A 16,778-nucleotide genomic window follows, 5' to 3' on the forward strand; every position below is an offset into this window, starting at 1 on the left:
ATGAACTAGTTTTTGATAAAATAAGGATCACAAGAACCACTGCTCCAATGAGCACGCATGTGTGGGTCTACCCACGTAAAAAGCACACTGTAAAATGTTCAAATGTAGGTGCCTATCTTTAGGCATCCAAATACTCAGAAACATTGTTCCAAGACCTCCACCTTCACTTCCATTCTTTACCACCTTTATAATATCAAGGCTCTTAGCTGCATTCCTAAATAGAATTTAAGTGCCTAATTTGGGGCAGCTAAATTTAAACCAGCATGATCTTGTAATTGCCTAGCTGCCTTATTTTATACCAAATACCTTTTCTAACTATCTACCCACTACAACAATCTGTGGAAGGAATGCACCATGGGTTTCATGGAAACCGCAGCTCAGTTCTGAACTCAGAAAAAATTCAGTTCAGCTCTAAACTTGGAAAAAAAAATACTTGGAGGGAAATCCAGTAGCCTTAGAAGTTTGGGAGGCCAGTGGGTAAAACAGAACTGTTTTTCAAAAACAAAAAACACATGACACCATGGAAATCTGCTTTGCATTGTGAAACATGTAGTTATACTTGCTCTGCAGCATTTGATTCAGGCCCAACACAGACTGTACACAGACAAGGATTCAGAGAGGTGGCACTATTTTTTCTTTGCTTTTCACAGTCATAGGAAGCAGGTTGCACCATTTGTCAGGCTTGTCCTCACTTCAGTCCCCCTGAGGCTACAGCATTAAGGGAAAACATGACTGTGCTTTTAGAGGGGTGTTCCAGAGCACCAACAGGGAACGGACCTGGGAGATGACAGCTGGAGCATAGAGCTTGGGGTGGGGGAAGAACTTGAGGCTTCCACTGTGGTGAATGGCCCCAAAAACCATATGGAGGGTCCCAAGTCAGAGCCTGAACCAGCTCACCTTTCTGTTTACTACTGAACACATTGTTCAGCTAACTTGCTGCTCCGAGATAAGGATCTATCCATTCAGCAGGATAAAGGTGGCAGATGGTGTGGCAGCAACTGTGGAGTTTGTATTTGCATGAATAGTACAGTATGCCTGAAATATCATGGGGTTAAAAGATCCACGCATAAAAATCCAAAGCCTGGATATTGTGATTCTATTAAATAAGTCAAGGTGCTCGCCTTTTTATTTATTTTTGGTAACCGAAAATATTAGCTGCTGAAGTGATGAACCTACGAGGAAGGGAGGTAAACTAAACACTTTCCCTCTATGCATCTCCAAAAACTTCACAAATGTTGCAAGCCTCCCGTGAGGTAGGCAATTATTATTATACAAAGGCATAAACTAGACACAGAGAGGTGAAACGTCTTGCCCGAGATCAAATACCAGGCTTGGGGCAGAGACCAAAATAGAATTCAGGAGTTCTGGTTTATAGTTCCCCACTGTAATACCTAGGCAGCAACTCCTCCCTAGCAATTAATACATCTGTCCTTCAGGGATGTGTACATCTATAGCAATGCATACCAAGTAGCACGACTATTTGCATGGTATCTGGATTCCAAAATGCTCAACTTCCTCTTCACTTCTACAGCCCCTCTGCCTCCCCCACTTCCAACTTCAACTGTAGCTTGTCCTTATAAAGTTACTCGGGAGATTTATAGACACGCATACGCACGCACTTTTTTAGTACAACGTGATGTGTACAGAATCTTCTTGGGATTTTAAAACAAAGGCCACCTGAGTTCAAATTGGGTGATCTGAAATCAGCAGGAAAATGGACAAATTTAGGAAGTTCCCACTCCTACTGATAATTTTTTGAGAGAGAGAGAGAAGCCCCACATGTTAATAAGTTTTACCTCTGCACCACCTGGGTAATTTGAGGCTCTCTAAGTAGCCTCTGCACATCAGGATCATTTCAATAGGAGGGTCATCTTGGTCATCAACTGAAGCACAGCAAGGCCAAAGTAAAGAGATGGAAGCACGGGGGACTGCATTATGCCCACAATAACAGTCTGTGAAATTAACTGCATTTAAATGCACCCAGCTATCTGGTTTAGCTATCAATACAAAATTAACCCCTGGCTTCAAAACCTAAATGGCTTGTCCTGGATCTTGCAACGAGTCAATGACAAAGCTATAAATGGAACCTAGTAGTCCTGTCTCACCTAAACCCAATCCATCATTCACCATGCCTATAAACAGCACATTCTGAGGAACACTGAACCAACACCATGGTTTTGCCATTACTATTGTAAATAATCACATGATATATAAAAGAGCCTGTTAATACATGACTGGACATTTTCATTTGGTTAGCTATGTGATGATGTGTTAGATTCCATTACAGTCACTTTCACAAGCTTAAGAAGAAAAGCAAACCTAGGTTATCAGGCTGTGAAATGGTTGAAATAGCACTTTATTTACTCTTCACAAAAACAACACAAGGTCTCTCAGAGCTGCTTGAGCAATACAAAGGGATGGTAAATTTCCTAACTAAGCAGACAGCTTGTGTAGCCAGCTCCTATCCCCTCTCTGCGCCCATAGTTCAGGCAGCATGTCAGGGTAGAAGAGTGCAACCACCATAGTCAGAAAGCAGAGAATCCAGTGAGGACTGCTGCCAGCTGGAGTAAGTTAGAGCAGCCCTTAAGAATTAGGAAACTATAAAATGGCTCCTAGACAGTCCACTAACTCCACTAGAAGCTGCAGACGCAGGTTTTACGGGCACAAACATTCAGACCCCTGGTGTAACTCATGGTGCTTTATGTAAGGTGCCATGAGTTACAGCACTCCCCCCGACCTAACAAGATGTTTATCTGTTGGGTTGGGGAGGGGAGGAGTGGCAAATCAAGGCTGCCTGCACCACCCCTCTCCCCAAGCCCTACCTTCCCCTCCCAGCTCCAGGGCTGTCAACAAGGGGAAGTGGAAGGAGGGAGCAGCTCCAAGCTGCTGACTGGGATTTGCTGCCTGGTTGGAGCTAGAGGGAGATGGGGGTGGAACAAAACCCCTAAGGTACTGGGGGAGGGGCAGGCCAGGTCTGCAAGGTGAGGGGGCTCTGTTCCACCCCTACCCCCCTCCAGTTCAGTCTGGGCAAAGCAGAGAGGGGGAGACAAGAAGCACTGAGCTGCTGCTTGCCCAGCATGAGCTGGAGGGAGGAAGGGGTGGAACAAGCAAAAGATTAATCCTAAGGAACACAAGTTCCCTAAGGTGCTCTAAAGCAGAGCACCTTCATCTGCTACATCATTTAAGGAGAGTTAATTATTTGCATGATCAGACACTTTAAAAGCCCTCTGAAGCTATGCACATGTGTCGTGGCATGGCTGTAGAGCGCTTTCACGGGCCCAAGAATGCAAAAAATGTAACTTGTATAAGCACCCTATGGCTAGGTAGACATTGCACTTTGTGCACTTTAAGTATGCAGAAAACTGTGTACAGCCATGCCATGACATATGCAGGGCTGCAGTGTGCTTTTAAAGTGTCTGATCATGCAAAACATTAAAGCACAGCACCTTCTTCTGATACCTCATATGAGAGTTAGAGTGCCCTAGAAAACTTGTGTTCCCTCTGGTAAATTTTTCTCTTGTTCCACTTCTGCCCCCCTCCAGCTCAGGCCTGGAAAACACGAGCTCAGTGCTACTTGCTTCCCCCTCTCTGCTTTGCCTAGTCTGAGCTGGAGGGAGGTGGGAGCAGAATGGGCTGCTATGGAGAAAGGACTCTTGGGTCTCTCCCCCCTGCAACCCCTGTTCCCATTTGAGCCATACTTCCTGGTGGGGGCTGCTGCAGGGACACAGACCTTGGAGCCCTTCTCCTACAGCAGCCCCAGCTGGGTTGCACCATGCTGCAGCTGCTGGCTGTAGCCACTGAGAGGCTGGGGGGCAGCAGGGGTGGAAGCAGGGGAAGGGAGCCCTTCCCCTCCTCAGCATGGACCCATCCCATTCCACCCTGAAACCCCACCCAGCATTTTGTCAGGGGACCCTCTTCCCGTTTCCCCCCCCCGCCCCCCCCCCCCGCTACTGCTGACAGTCACCAGCTGATGGGGGGCGGAGCAGGTGAGACTGAAGAGAGGGGCCATTCTGGTAGTCTCTTGGGAGGCATATAGGAGTGCCCCCAGTGCAGGCAGGCTCTGAGCCCCCCCCCCAAGCAGTGAACATCTGTTCAATTGGCTCCTGCTCTAATTTACAGTGCTTTGGGCATTGAACATCTGTACTTAGCCGATGTGACTAGATGTGCATAAGTTTTATATCAAATTTTCTTTTCCATTGTGAAGAGACAGTTTTCCCTGAAAAATCTCTATACCTTAATTAAGAAGAAAACTATTTTTTCCCCTTACAGTCTGCCAAATGTGAGATATTCTATACTAGTTTTCAGATAACACACACGCTTCAATGCAATCCAAAATCCCATTATTCATGGCACTACCCAGATTGTTACTAAAGAATTGAAACAGATGTTTAAAGGGGAATGATATTTTATAATGATTAATACAATCTAATTATAGAATTGTTCAAAGATTTCATTAGCCACTAAGATGATTTTTCTATTGCTTTTGCTCAGCTCACTTTTATATTTCCAGAGTTGTGTCACGTTTCTTAGTATTTGCTCTTTAACATCTTTTCTTTTTCATATGTGTACAAACAAAATATGTAGCTGTAGAGTTACCGGTATGCATACCCCCATTTTGTGCATTTAATTACCAGCTTGTGCATATGCAATACTTATTTATATATGTATGACACCAGTTTAGGAAACTTGAGATTATAAACTGACAATTTAGTGATAAACAATGAGCGCTATCAGTGAAATAACAGTTTGGGCGTTAGTATTTTTTTAACCAGTTCCTGGGTTCAGTAACATACAGTAGAATCAGTAATAAAGTTTGCTGAATCTGTGCCCGTACTAAAATCTGCAATGGTAGCACGTAGCATGTTCAGCTGATGGACACCTGGAAAATTTTTTACCTTTTATAATTAAACCCCCCCACCAAAAAACCCCCACCATGTGTGTATTACTATTAGAATCTCAGTTTTCACATTAGAATCCCCTATCAAAAAACAATATTTTGCCCTGAAAGTTGGCCCACAGTATCTCAGCCAAGAACAGAGACTTTTCTTTTACTGTTTAGGGACAAAAAAAACCCTTTCAGTCATTTTAAGTTACAGAAGCCAAATTAAACATTTTAAAGTTTTAAATTCTTGGTTGAGGTGCTTGGATAACTTACAAATTGCAATTTCTTTTACAGTGATGTTCTGAAGGTTGCAAATCAGGCTCCAATTCAAAGCACTCAGACACATGCGGACTGTTAAAAATCACACGTAATCTCATCTCTATTAAGCAAAGCACTTTAACACAGGCTTAAATGCATTGCTGAATTGGGAACCTAGGGTTTAGACTTAATTAGCAAGGAACTTTTACACAATGGTCATGAGAACAAGGCAGGTACCTCAACAGTTAGTACATTGAAACAATTATACCAAAACGTGGACCAGATATTGTACCACAGCCAAAAAGTGAGGATGCATGTATTGGGAATACAGGGTGGGATTAAGGTGGTTCTTGGGCATTTGTTAGATCCCCAGACAATCAAAAGCATCCTCAGACTGTCACAACCCAAAGTTGTGATTTTTTGTTTGTGTGCACGCTTCGGCACCGCTAAATTATTTCCCACCAATTTGTCGCTTTCTTTGCACGGTAGAGTTCTCTGCTGCAAGAGAGAACTCTGGTGCAACGGGGGATTTCCCGCCAGATTACAGCTTCTTTGCAGGGTGCATTTCTTTTGCATACGAGTGATACACACTGCAAAGAAGTTCCCGCCATTTGTATTTGGATTCGCGCCACATTATTGGCCCATTCCTAATGTAGGCACACGTGGCGGCTAGCGATTGGCTTGCTAGCCGTACAAAAGGCTTGGGTAGTTTCCGCCCAAGCCGGAGGAGGGAGGACGAGAGAGATTCCGTGTGAAGATCTCCAAGCGCAGCGGACCCTCGCGGACCCGACGCACCTCCCCTAAGAGGCAATAGAACCGAGCCTATGGAGCTTTCGCTTCTAGCCTCTCCCCGTCGCCGATCGCAATCCTAGACGTATCCCTTTCCTGTAACTTCGGACCCGCGGCGCCTAAGTAACTCCGGGGAAACTTTTCGAATCTAACCGAACCAGACCCGCGGAACCTGAACAACTCCGTGGGAGCAGTCGATTTGTCGTGTTCCTCCAGTGAGGATCCAAGCGGGAGCTGTGCCTGGAAACTTGTCCAGCCTACACCAATACCATCTTTGGGTGTAAGTAAATAATCTTTTCAATCAACCATTTCGCCTCCGTAACTAATTCTAACTTGCGTGCGTTAAATCGCCCAGCGGTTCTCTCCAGCCCTGCGTGCCCGGGCTGCCGGCCACAGCCCACGTGCAACGAAGACGGGCCCGGCTCACCCCCGGCTCGCACATGGCGACGGGAATGAGATCGGAATTGCCGCCGCACATGGCGACAAAGGTGGGATCGGGGCGCGGCCCACACACAGACCTGCTCTAAAGGTCATTATAGGCAATCCCTGCTTAACTCTCTTAATTGGTTCCTGTAAAACTGAGCGTTAAGTGAAACCAACTTTCACTTTCTAAAGCCACCAATATCACCAGAATCAGGGCTGCCAGGATTAGTGGCAGTTTAAGTGCCAGCTGTACGATGCCCGTGAACGTTATAATGAAACTTGCTGAGCGCTAAGTGGAATTGGGTATCAATGTAAAATGAGCACTATATGGAAATAGCACTAAGCAAAACAACATTAAGCAGGGGTTGCCTATCATTTGTACCATCCCCACCACCATCATGGAGGGCAGGTTTCACAGGCTGAAGGAAAAGATAGCTCTGTTTTTCTATCCCTACCTTAGCTGCAAAAGGGCTGAAGCAGGTAGTAGGACCCAGTCTCTGAAACCTTTCTGTGATAGAAACACAAGAGTGATTCTACACTGGCTGCTCAAAACAATGGAGCTTTAAAAGCAAGGCCCTAGAGCAGGGGTGGGCAAAATGCAGCCCGGGGCCCGGATGCGACCTGCCAGGCCATCCTATCTGGCCCGTGGGGCCCCCTCAAAATTAAGAAAATTAATATTTATCTGCCCCTGGCTGCCTGTCATGTGGCCCTTGATGGCTTGCCAAAACTCAGTAAGCGGCCCTCTGCTCAAAATAATTGCCCCCCCCTGCCATAGAGTTACGATGTTGTCAAAACCTGTGATATTTTGGATGCAACACATGCCAATGAGCATTATGGGTCAATTTTTTAAATGGCAGATTGTTACTGAGGTGTATGTAGTGAACAAGAAAATAGGAAACGATGAATACAAGTATAATGGGACCCTTACCCCATTAGTAAAGAGGCGAGGGAGTCCAGGAGTAACTGGTCTTCCCCAGCCCCTGGGACAAGCTAATGCAGGCAAAGAGCTTTAGAATAAAATGGTACGAGCAGTGCCTGACAGGCTTGGGGGCAGAAATGGACTCACAGGGAGAGACTTATGAGCACCAGGCTGAGCTAACTCTGGGAGGGGAACCTTTTATTTTGGAGCAGACACTCATGTTTTGGGGGTTTTGTTTCTCCTGGAGGACGGACATGGCTGAAAGGGGTGGATTGGAGGCCACAGGGGTACAGCAGGGGCCCTCAGCATAGAGCCCTTCTCGGGGCTGTGACCCAGGAAGCAGAAAAACTATCCCTGTCTGACAGAGGGCAGAAATAAAAGACAGCAAGCCTGGAGCTCGCAAAGGTGAGACCAGAGGCTGAGGAGCCCAGAGCCCAGGAGGGCCAGAGCTGGGGCCGGGGGGCCCAGAGCCACAAGGGCATGGCCAGAGCTGGGGCCTGGGACAGTGGACCCCAGGCCAAGGGGCTTGGCCAGAGGAATGTGGGACAAGGCCGGGGGCCTCAGCCCAGACACGGGCCTGCCATTCAACACCCCCTCCCCTTTTTCCCCTCTACGTGGGACTCTCAGGCCAAAGGGGGCCACAACGTGGGGGCCCAGGTGGTGGCCAAAAGACATGACCTCGTTGCCCCAGCACCAAGTGCGTCACAGCAAGTAGGATAAGTACAGCATCCAAAGGATGAGCATTGTACACAGCATGAATAGTTAAGGAAGGGCCATGTAGTTGGTTAGTTATCCAGGTGGCAGTGATAGGAGTTTTGTGGACTAACTCCTAAAGGACATTTCCTGTGTGGAGGGCAGCATGGAAGAGAAGCTGAGGTGGTTGGGGGAGAAATGGTCTGCTCACAATAGATGAGCTGATGAGGGGTCATGCAATATATGAAATGTGGGGGGAAGGAAAATTAGAAGAAAGACTTTTTTCCTCTGGAAAAGTCTGTAAGATCCTGCAGAGAAAGGTGGGCAGAGGTTCAGGAGAATCAAAGGTCACAAAATCAGTAGCCAGAGGGATGAGGGAGCACCTGCCAAGAGATGGCTCTCTCTGCAACAGTGTGTGGGGATTTTCTCAAGAAATCTTACTGCTGGCTGGCAGCAGGCCAGAGAAGCTGAAACCACTAGATCTGCTTAGCCATATGCTAGTGCAAAGCCCTGGGCAGGACCAGCAGCACATGCCAGGTATTTTCTGCTCTGGCTTGGTTGAGGAGGTGGGGAACGACTTAGAGACAGAGGCTGCAGACTAATTACAAGAGTAACATTTTTGTCTTGCTTTCATGACTTTATCTGTTTTTAATTTAGCTGACTACTTTCACCTCCTCTCTGCTTCCAAATTGGCAAGGGTCACTTAATAGAAAGCTGCTAGCTTACGACTGCAGCAATTTTCATAACAGCTTGATTTTCTGCCCTGCTAATTTCAGAAGGGAATGCCTTAAAAGTGACCTGTTACAAGAGAGATTTCTGCATCAAATATCCTGAAAAGTTTGTGTCTTTAAAAGGAAAAAATAAAAACTAGAGCTAGGTGATTTTGCTTCCTGCCCCATTGAAAAAATATGGCCTTGGGTACATTTTTCAAAAACACCTAAATAAACGAGTGCTTAGAGGACTGTGTCCCATTAACTTTCAGCTCTTATACAATCACTTCCGTAAATCAGACTTAGGCACATTTGAAAAGTCACCTTACCTATGAAACTTGTATCTGAACAGAAAAGGGAAGAATTGTTAAGCCACAAAATTTTTTCATAATAATACTCATTTAACTCCAATGTCCAGTGAGCACATGTAGGAGAGATACCTTTGGTGCGTATTCACCATCCCTGGGCCTTCAGTTTAGGTGGGCAAATTCATGTTCAATATCCTCTGTAACGTCTCCAGTCCCAACCCCCACTGAATTCCTCCAGCAATGGAAGAGGAAAAAAGTATGCACATTTTTTTATATTTTAAAAGGTGAAAAGATAACAAAAATGGGAGGGAAAATCCTTAAATACAAAAGATGCAGGAATCTTCTCATTCATTCTTTCTGCATCATAAAACAGCTTTAAAAAGGGCGCTGGCCCAGTTTTTAAAGTTTCTTATGAGGTTCCCACTTAATACAGACTTCTACTGCATAAGTTAAGACTCCCAGTTATCTAGGCTGGGGCATCACTCACCAGCTGCTGTAACCACCAACGTAACTATTCTCACATCATCATTTTAAACACATTCCTCTCCTGGAAAGCACTGCAACTCAGCAAGTTTTTCTAAGAGCAAATGCCTGACAGCTCACAGAATTATTTGAGAGCTACCATGCAGCTGCCAACTCTGCTTTCCTCTCCACCCTTATCCTTGCACTGAAAGCACCACTTTATTTTATCTCTTTTTTATACATGAATCTTGGAATTCAGAAGGGGGGAGGAATTATATCAGCTCATCTCCAGCCCCCAATACATCAATGGATGTTTGCAAAGACCTGAACAGGCATAAAGTTAAACCTGAGCTGGACAAAAATGCTTCTTCTGCAAAACTGACAATATAGTGGTGATGACAAGATACAGTTTCAAGGTGACCCCTAGGGCACTGCACCTCAGGCTGTTTATGTTCCTGAGAGCTAGCTATCTTCTGCTGACACGATCAAAACTCAAAGCAGCAGCAGGTTTCTGCATCAGATCATTCTCTGGACCAGTCCAAGTACTAGAAGTAAGGGGACTCAGACATTTCTGTCTTTTCAAAAGCAAAAAACCTGGAGTCTTTCTAGCACAGATGCAAAGCAGTACGATACAATTTGAACCTTAGAGGATTAAAAATGAAAGGCACAGGGTAGAAGTTAAGTGTGATGAGCAAGGAACAAGAGAGATGTCTTCTAAGACAAAATGAAATGATGCAATGATGGGACTGATCCAGATGGCAGGCCCTGAAACAAAGGCTCACCTTGTCACAGGTTAGGTGGTGCAAAGGAAAAGGACTAGGGCAGGGCTGAACAAGAGAGTAGAGAGAGCTGGGAGGTCAGTAAAGTTGCCTGAAAGGAGGGCAAGTCCATAGGAGGGAAATTTTCAGATGAATGTTGAAGTAGGCAGAGTGCCAATGGCGACATTACAGCTACGTACTCTTATGCCTGAGAAAAAAGGCAAGCAAGTGGCATGGTATGTATGCTGGAGCTGGGAGGTCTGGGACCACGGATGCTTTCCTCAGTCTTTCCCAATCTGTGATTACAAAACCAGATCTGTTTTGAAATGTGTTTGGTTTCTAGCCCTGGATCACTCCCCACTGCATTTTCCACCCTCATCTTCCATCCTCAGGTTGTTTGTTATTCCTCTCAGTGTCGTCCATCTCTGCTTTTTTAAAAAATGAACATTTCTCGCCCTCAAGTTTATGGAAAAAACAAACTTCAAAAGTAGGTTAAGTCAATCATAGACTTCTTCTGTTTAATAGCTGAGTCAAAACAATTTAGAAAATTGTTTTCTAGAACACAAAAACAATAAAGCTCTTTGCATGAACCCAGAATGTTTCATTTGACACAAAATAAAATGCTTCATTTAAAAAAATTAAATTTAGGTCAGTTTCTAATTGAACAACACCTCTTTAAAATAAGATGAAAAACTTCAGTTAGAGAATCATTTGGCATTTTGGAAATGAAACATTTTGTCTAGAAAATGACAAAACAAGAAGCTTCAAAAAAGTTTTAATTCTTTCCCCCTTCTTTCTTTAATTTGCCAACTTTGACCCAATTTCACAAAAAAAAAACAGCAACAAACCAAACCCCAAAAAACTAGTGATGGAGGGGAGTGGAGGAGGTTGGAAATTGCCTAGCTCTTGTTCAAATACTGGATGAAAGGTACTGGAAAAGTATTAAAAATCCTTATGATTTTAAACCACACATGCCTTTCGAGAAGTCTAATGATTTCTGAATGCACAGGGTTAGTAAAGCTGACTGTACATCTTGTTCCACTACAAGTTCTGAATTTCCAGAAGTGTTGGCTCATTTGCCTTCATCACCTATTATCGTTATAGACCATTTGCCGAAAGGCAGGCCGATTATTTTCTTGCTTCAGGCCTGCAGGTTTAAGTGAAAGAAACTGTTCGTACATAACTAAAATTTCTATCCTTTTTCAGCAAGGTTACAATGGCCCCCTGCTCTCTACACGCTGTCCTGAGACCTTCAAACCCACACCCACTCTGCAGTCAGACAGAGCAAGACAAAAAAGGGTGAGGGGGAAGACCATTCATTATGAGAGGCCACAGCTGGGCAATGATCCTCACTATACTTCCTGCAATTAACATGTGAAAGAGATTGAAGAAAGATAGACGAGGGCTTTCTGGTTGATCAGTCCCAGGTATACTTGGAATAAACACTCAAAGAGAATTCAGGGTGTATGAAAACAAACAGACCAAGCTAGCCAACTATGACTCTTTGTTATGAAGTCACACACTAATGTTTGAAAGGTACCTGGAAACTGAGAATAGAATTGATTGCAGCGTTTGCTACAAAGCTGTGCAGTTGTTCTTTTCGGCAGCTGTACCCCAAAGAAAAAATAAAACCAGTACTGTTTTGGGTTGACCCAAAAACATTCTTTTTAGGGTCAAATTGAAACTTTTCACATTATTAAACTATCATTTTTTAGCCTTTTAAAATTTTAGGTTAATTTTTAAATGAAAAGCTGAAAAGTTTATGATTATATGAAAAGCTTCTAGTGTTTCAAAATCCCCTTTCCCTTTACAACTGATGATACTTAGCAATTTTGCCCTGAATTCACAAATAATTTAGGCCCACCCCAAACTGTACTTTGGGATGGATTTGCTATTTGTCAAAAACTTTTGCCAAGCACCGTGTGCAATAGGAGAACAAAATAGAGAAATACCACTTGGAGCAGACCAGGCTGGAAAATAAAAAACTAGGATACTGAGCATATACTGGATCACTTGAATGTTAAAACATTTGAATGTTAAGCCATGAAAAGTCCAACCCCTACTCCCCCACCCCCATAAAGTGTATTCTCTGACATCGGGGGCATTTTAAGTGCTTGAAGACTCCTTGCAATGTAATCATGAGGGTTCTCATCCTCTTCAGATGAGGCACCCTGCAGTTCTAAGGAGCTCTACCCTTGTGGATCCAATTGCAGCAACAAGATGACATACTACAAAACACTGCATCCAACCTTGAAGTTGGACAAATTATGGAGTCAGGACACTTCCCCCCCCAACAACAGCAACAACAAAAAAATCACAAGATTTAAAAAATACTTTTACTCTCAATTTCCTTTTTGGCTTTTGTCTCCTAAAGTTCATATTTTAAAATATTTTTCCTCCAGGATCATGAGGGTTAGAAACTTATTTAAACAAAATAAAGCTCTGGAATTATCACAAACTGGCATGTTGGTGCAGTAAGGAATAAAACCCCCAAACATCTTGAGATTTACAGCAAAGGTGTGAGAGCTGGGAACACTTAGGCATGCACCAAAGTACTTTATCTCCTGTTGGGTCATTCTGAAAGGTGATTTTTGTATAAGACTTACTTTGATATTACTGAATTTATCATGAATGGAATTAGAAAGTCAGAAGCTAATTTGCTAAGAACCTTAATTATTTAGTCTCCACTGGGCTGCAAAGTTCAGTGTAATATAAACAAACACCCCATCTCATAAAATGCTTCAGTTTGCTCAGAAAAATCTGGTCTGTTTCATTTCTGGGATGGACAGTAAATAGGACTTGCACTGGTACCTGCATGCAGAATCCCTTCTATTTTGAGATGTAAAGGGGAAGGGGGTGTCAGCTGTGAGAGTCTTGAGCCAGGACACTTGGGTTCTATCCCTGCTCAGGGAGCAGGAGGGGAGGGGAGGGGAGGGGGTTAGGAGTAGCGCATCTTGGGATGCTGGAGGACTGCATATTGCTTGTTTGATCTTTGTGGAACAATATAAATTTACCCTAATGTGAGCTATGAACATGGCATAAATCAAGTGGCATAACTTTGGGGTGCTCAGAGAGCACTTAGCATGAGTTAATGCACTTTAAAATTCAAACTCTCAAATTTTAAGTACCCTTAGTATCATCTAAATGTAATCTGTAACTTCACCCTCAGAGCAAGGCTGTGTCTACATATAAAGTTGTGCCACTAGAGTTATAGCAGCATAGTTAAGGCAGTACAACCCCTCTTTCTCTACAGTGTGGACATGATTATACAGTAATACCTTATACTAGTGAACATTTGTATGGGAAGTGATATGAAGCTATGGACCATGTCAGAATGAGCTTTTCTACTATGTCTATTTTAGAGAGCAAGCGAGCGAGTGTGCGTGCGTCACAGAGCAGGGGCTGGGAGCTTGTTCCCAGCCCCTGCTTCATGATTGCACAGTAGGACCTGGGAACAAGCTCCCCAGCCCCCACTCCACGACCCCAATTGTGATTGCAGAGCAGGGGCTGGGAGTTGTTTGCATGGGGACAGTTCCCTGCCTAGTCTGGAGCTGGCTGGGACTACTCCTGACTGGGACAGTTCCCCGCCAGCCCCAGGCTGTGCGGGAAAGAAAGTGCAACCTGGAGGTGGCTGGAAGCTGTCTTGTTTTGGGCAGTCCCCAGCCAGCTCCAAGTTGCACATGCATACTTCCCCGTACAGACTGGGGCTGGCCGGGAACTGTCCCAGTCAGGGGCAGGTCCCAGCCCCATTCTGACTGGATGATTGAGGTACAGGGCTTGGGAAGAGCTGCAGGGGTGGGGTAGGCTAGCTGGTAGGTGCCCACTGGCAGATCAGGGCAAGGAGCTGGGACCAGCCCCTCTCCTGAAGCTCTTTCTAAGCTCCATGCCCCTGATCAGGGACACAAGGCCAGGAGCTTCCTGCTGTCAGGGCAGGGGGACATTGTCCCCACCCCAGCAGCAGGCAGCCCTCTGGGACCAGGAGACAGCTGTCTCTTGGCCTGGTGCTCCCTGTCATCCCCTGAGCTAGCACCCAGGGGGAGCCTGGAGCTCCCCCTAGTAGCAGCTGGGGCCCATTGCAGGGCTGCGGGGAAATGGGTACAAATCCACTTCTTAATACCCGCATGTGTAGACATCTACCCAAAACCCCTTACTCTGGAGTAGCTTACTGCCCAGTAAATCCGGACTGGAGTAAACGCATGTGTAGACGCACCCCGTATGAAGGAAAAGAATAGCCAGCATTAGACAAGCAGAGGTGATGGAGGGCTGACAATGTCACTAGTATGTTCTGGAACAAATCTCTGGAGAGACGGTAAGTGGTGTAGACCAGGCTCTCAACCTTCTTTGTACCAGGACCCATTTGTAAACATTGATGGCCAGTCCTGACCCAGTGCCCCTCACTCCTGACCCACTGCCCCCCTGCTCTCAGCCCTCCAGTGTGTGGGGCAGGGAGTAGGTGAGAGGCAAGGGAGCCCCAAGCAGCCCCTTGCAGTCTGGAATTCTGTCAGTCTTCAAGGGAAAAGCCACGGTTTCCCACGTCTTTCTCCTTGAAAGGAGAATCCATTTTTTGTTGGTCCATTTTTAAAGTTCGTTCATGACCCTTTCATATATTCTTGTGATCCACTTTTCAGGTCATGACTGACAGGTTGAGAAATACTGGTGTACACTTTTAGGCCACATACAGACATTACGCTTTTACTGGTATAAGTGATGGAAACTGGTCTATACCCAAAACAGAACAGAAGTATGGCGCACACAGACTGGTTAAAAAATGGTGGAACCCAGTTTAAGATTCCCTCCCCCAGCACCAAAGGCCGAACGTAAGTTCTGTTTACTACCAATCTAAACTACGCTGCTTACAGAAAACTGCACAATTCAGATTGATTCTCCCTCGGGCTTTTCGAACGTCTGTGCCTAGCCTTAATGCCCTGGAAAGCACATTATTTGGCATATTATGCAGAGAGAACTGGTTTCCTGCTGTGTGTTTTTTCTGGTAGTTTTTGAATATTGTTGTTTGTGATCTGCAATAGTAGCAACTTCAATTTTCCTTTGGCTACTTTCTGAACAAGGGCAGGAAGAGAGGAGGCTGAATGGATTTTTAGCACCAAGAGGAATCAAGAATGCGTAACTCAGTGAAATTCAGGCCATTACTCGGATCGAATGCCAAAGTGAAACATTTTCCAGGAAGTTTGGTGTTGGAATGTTTTACCTTGGGGAGGGCAGGGGAGGCTGAAAAGAGTGCTGGGGGCTATCTTTCTCCTCAGAGGGATGGGTTAGTTTTGTTGTAGATTTGAATGTGCATGGCTACCCATAAACATGCATGCCAGCCAGCTCCTAAGGGACATCTCATTCACATGGTAGTGATGCATCGTTTATGCAGATTTCACATGGCAGCTCGCACAGAAAAAAAGGAACGTAGGAGAACACACTTGCTCAAAATAGTAAACTTCTGTTAATAAATCCACACAAGAACATACATGTGAGAGAGCGGTGATCCCCAAACTATAATGCAAAAGAGGCTTATCCTTAACAGAAGAGGGAGTATATAGCAGTTCTACAGTGGTATGTAAGTGTGGTTCGGCAGAAAAAAATAACCACAGGAAATGTAAGTCCTGCCACTGATAGGCCATGTGATTTACAGCATGTTTTCCACTGCTCTATGCTTTTTCTCTCTTATGTTTGTCACATGTCTTTGGATGGCAGATTCTTTGGGACAGCACTCTTTCTTTCTGCGTGTGGTTGTACAGGGTCTTAGCTAACCGTCTATAAAGCACTCTGGGATGCTTGAATGGAAGGTGTTGCAGAAATGAAGGTATCACTTTATTTTAAACATTCCCTCTGATAGCGGTTGTCCAATTGCTTTGCAAAATGAAATTAAGGGTGGCAGATCTTATTTTAGTAGACATACAAAATTATATAAACATAATAAATGTTAAACAAATGGAAAACATTTAAGGAGAAGGGTAGTAACAGAAGGATCAAAAGAACAGACAATTTGCCAGCAATTTTCAATGAAGTCAAAAGGAATTTCAGTGGGAACTGGGCACCCTATTTCCCTCAGATCCTTTTAAAACCTCAGCCTAGATGCCTTCATGGGCTCTAAACACCTGTCACTGACCCTGCCCTACTGCTCCCACCCTGCCTACCACTGGTGGGGGAATAATGCTATGTAATTTTAGAAAATATGCTGGGGTAGAAAAGCAGGATCTTTGAGGATTTCATTCATTAGGCTGCAGGTGGCTTTAGAAGTTGTCTATGGTCATAGTCAAACAGTGCATCTACATGTGCCATTAAGGAAACATAATACATTCTGGAGCGGTTAACACTGGAGTGAACTGCTTCCAGGTGCAACATTTACATGTGCACCTGGGACCACAGCAGTTAGAGCTAGGGTGGAGCAGCTTTGGGCTGGCAAGGGGGCACAAGGGGCCAGCTCCAAGCTAGGATGGGTAGTGGAGGGGCTGGCTGGAGCTGCGGGTCTGGCCCCTGGCTGGTTAGGCTGACCAAGCGCAATTTATACTCAGGAGTCACCATCCACACAAACATTTGATCATAGTTAATTACTCTGCCAGGTGTTGT

At 44.9% G+C, this 16,778-nt stretch overlaps 1 protein-coding gene and 1 long non-coding RNA gene across 9 annotated transcripts in view; one reads left to right on the top strand and one right to left on the bottom strand.

The window, feature by feature from the left end:
* Positions 1–16,778, top strand: part of LOC109282466 (uncharacterized) — a 237,135-nt gene that overhangs the window by 94,509 nt on the left and 125,848 nt on the right. Inside the window, exon 4 of one of the 4 annotated variants that reach the window (XR_009464321.1) lies at positions 5,177–6,365. The exons of the other annotated variants lie outside the window; for them this stretch is intronic. This is a non-coding gene — a long non-coding RNA (uncharacterized LOC109282466). Of the gene's footprint in view, positions 1–5,176; positions 6,366–16,778 lie in introns of those variants that run through there. 4 annotated transcript variants of the gene reach the window in all.
* EYA2 (EYA transcriptional coactivator and phosphatase 2) overlaps positions 1–16,778 on the bottom strand; it is a 143,907-nt gene that overhangs the window by 88,198 nt on the left and 38,931 nt on the right. The gene's annotated exons all lie outside the window — the stretch shown is intronic.

Source organism: Alligator mississippiensis, chromosome 9 (genome assembly GCF_030867095.1).
Source record: "Alligator mississippiensis isolate rAllMis1 chromosome 9, rAllMis1, whole genome shotgun sequence".
In the NCBI taxonomy this organism is placed as follows: domain Eukaryota; kingdom Metazoa; phylum Chordata; order Crocodylia; family Alligatoridae; genus Alligator; species Alligator mississippiensis.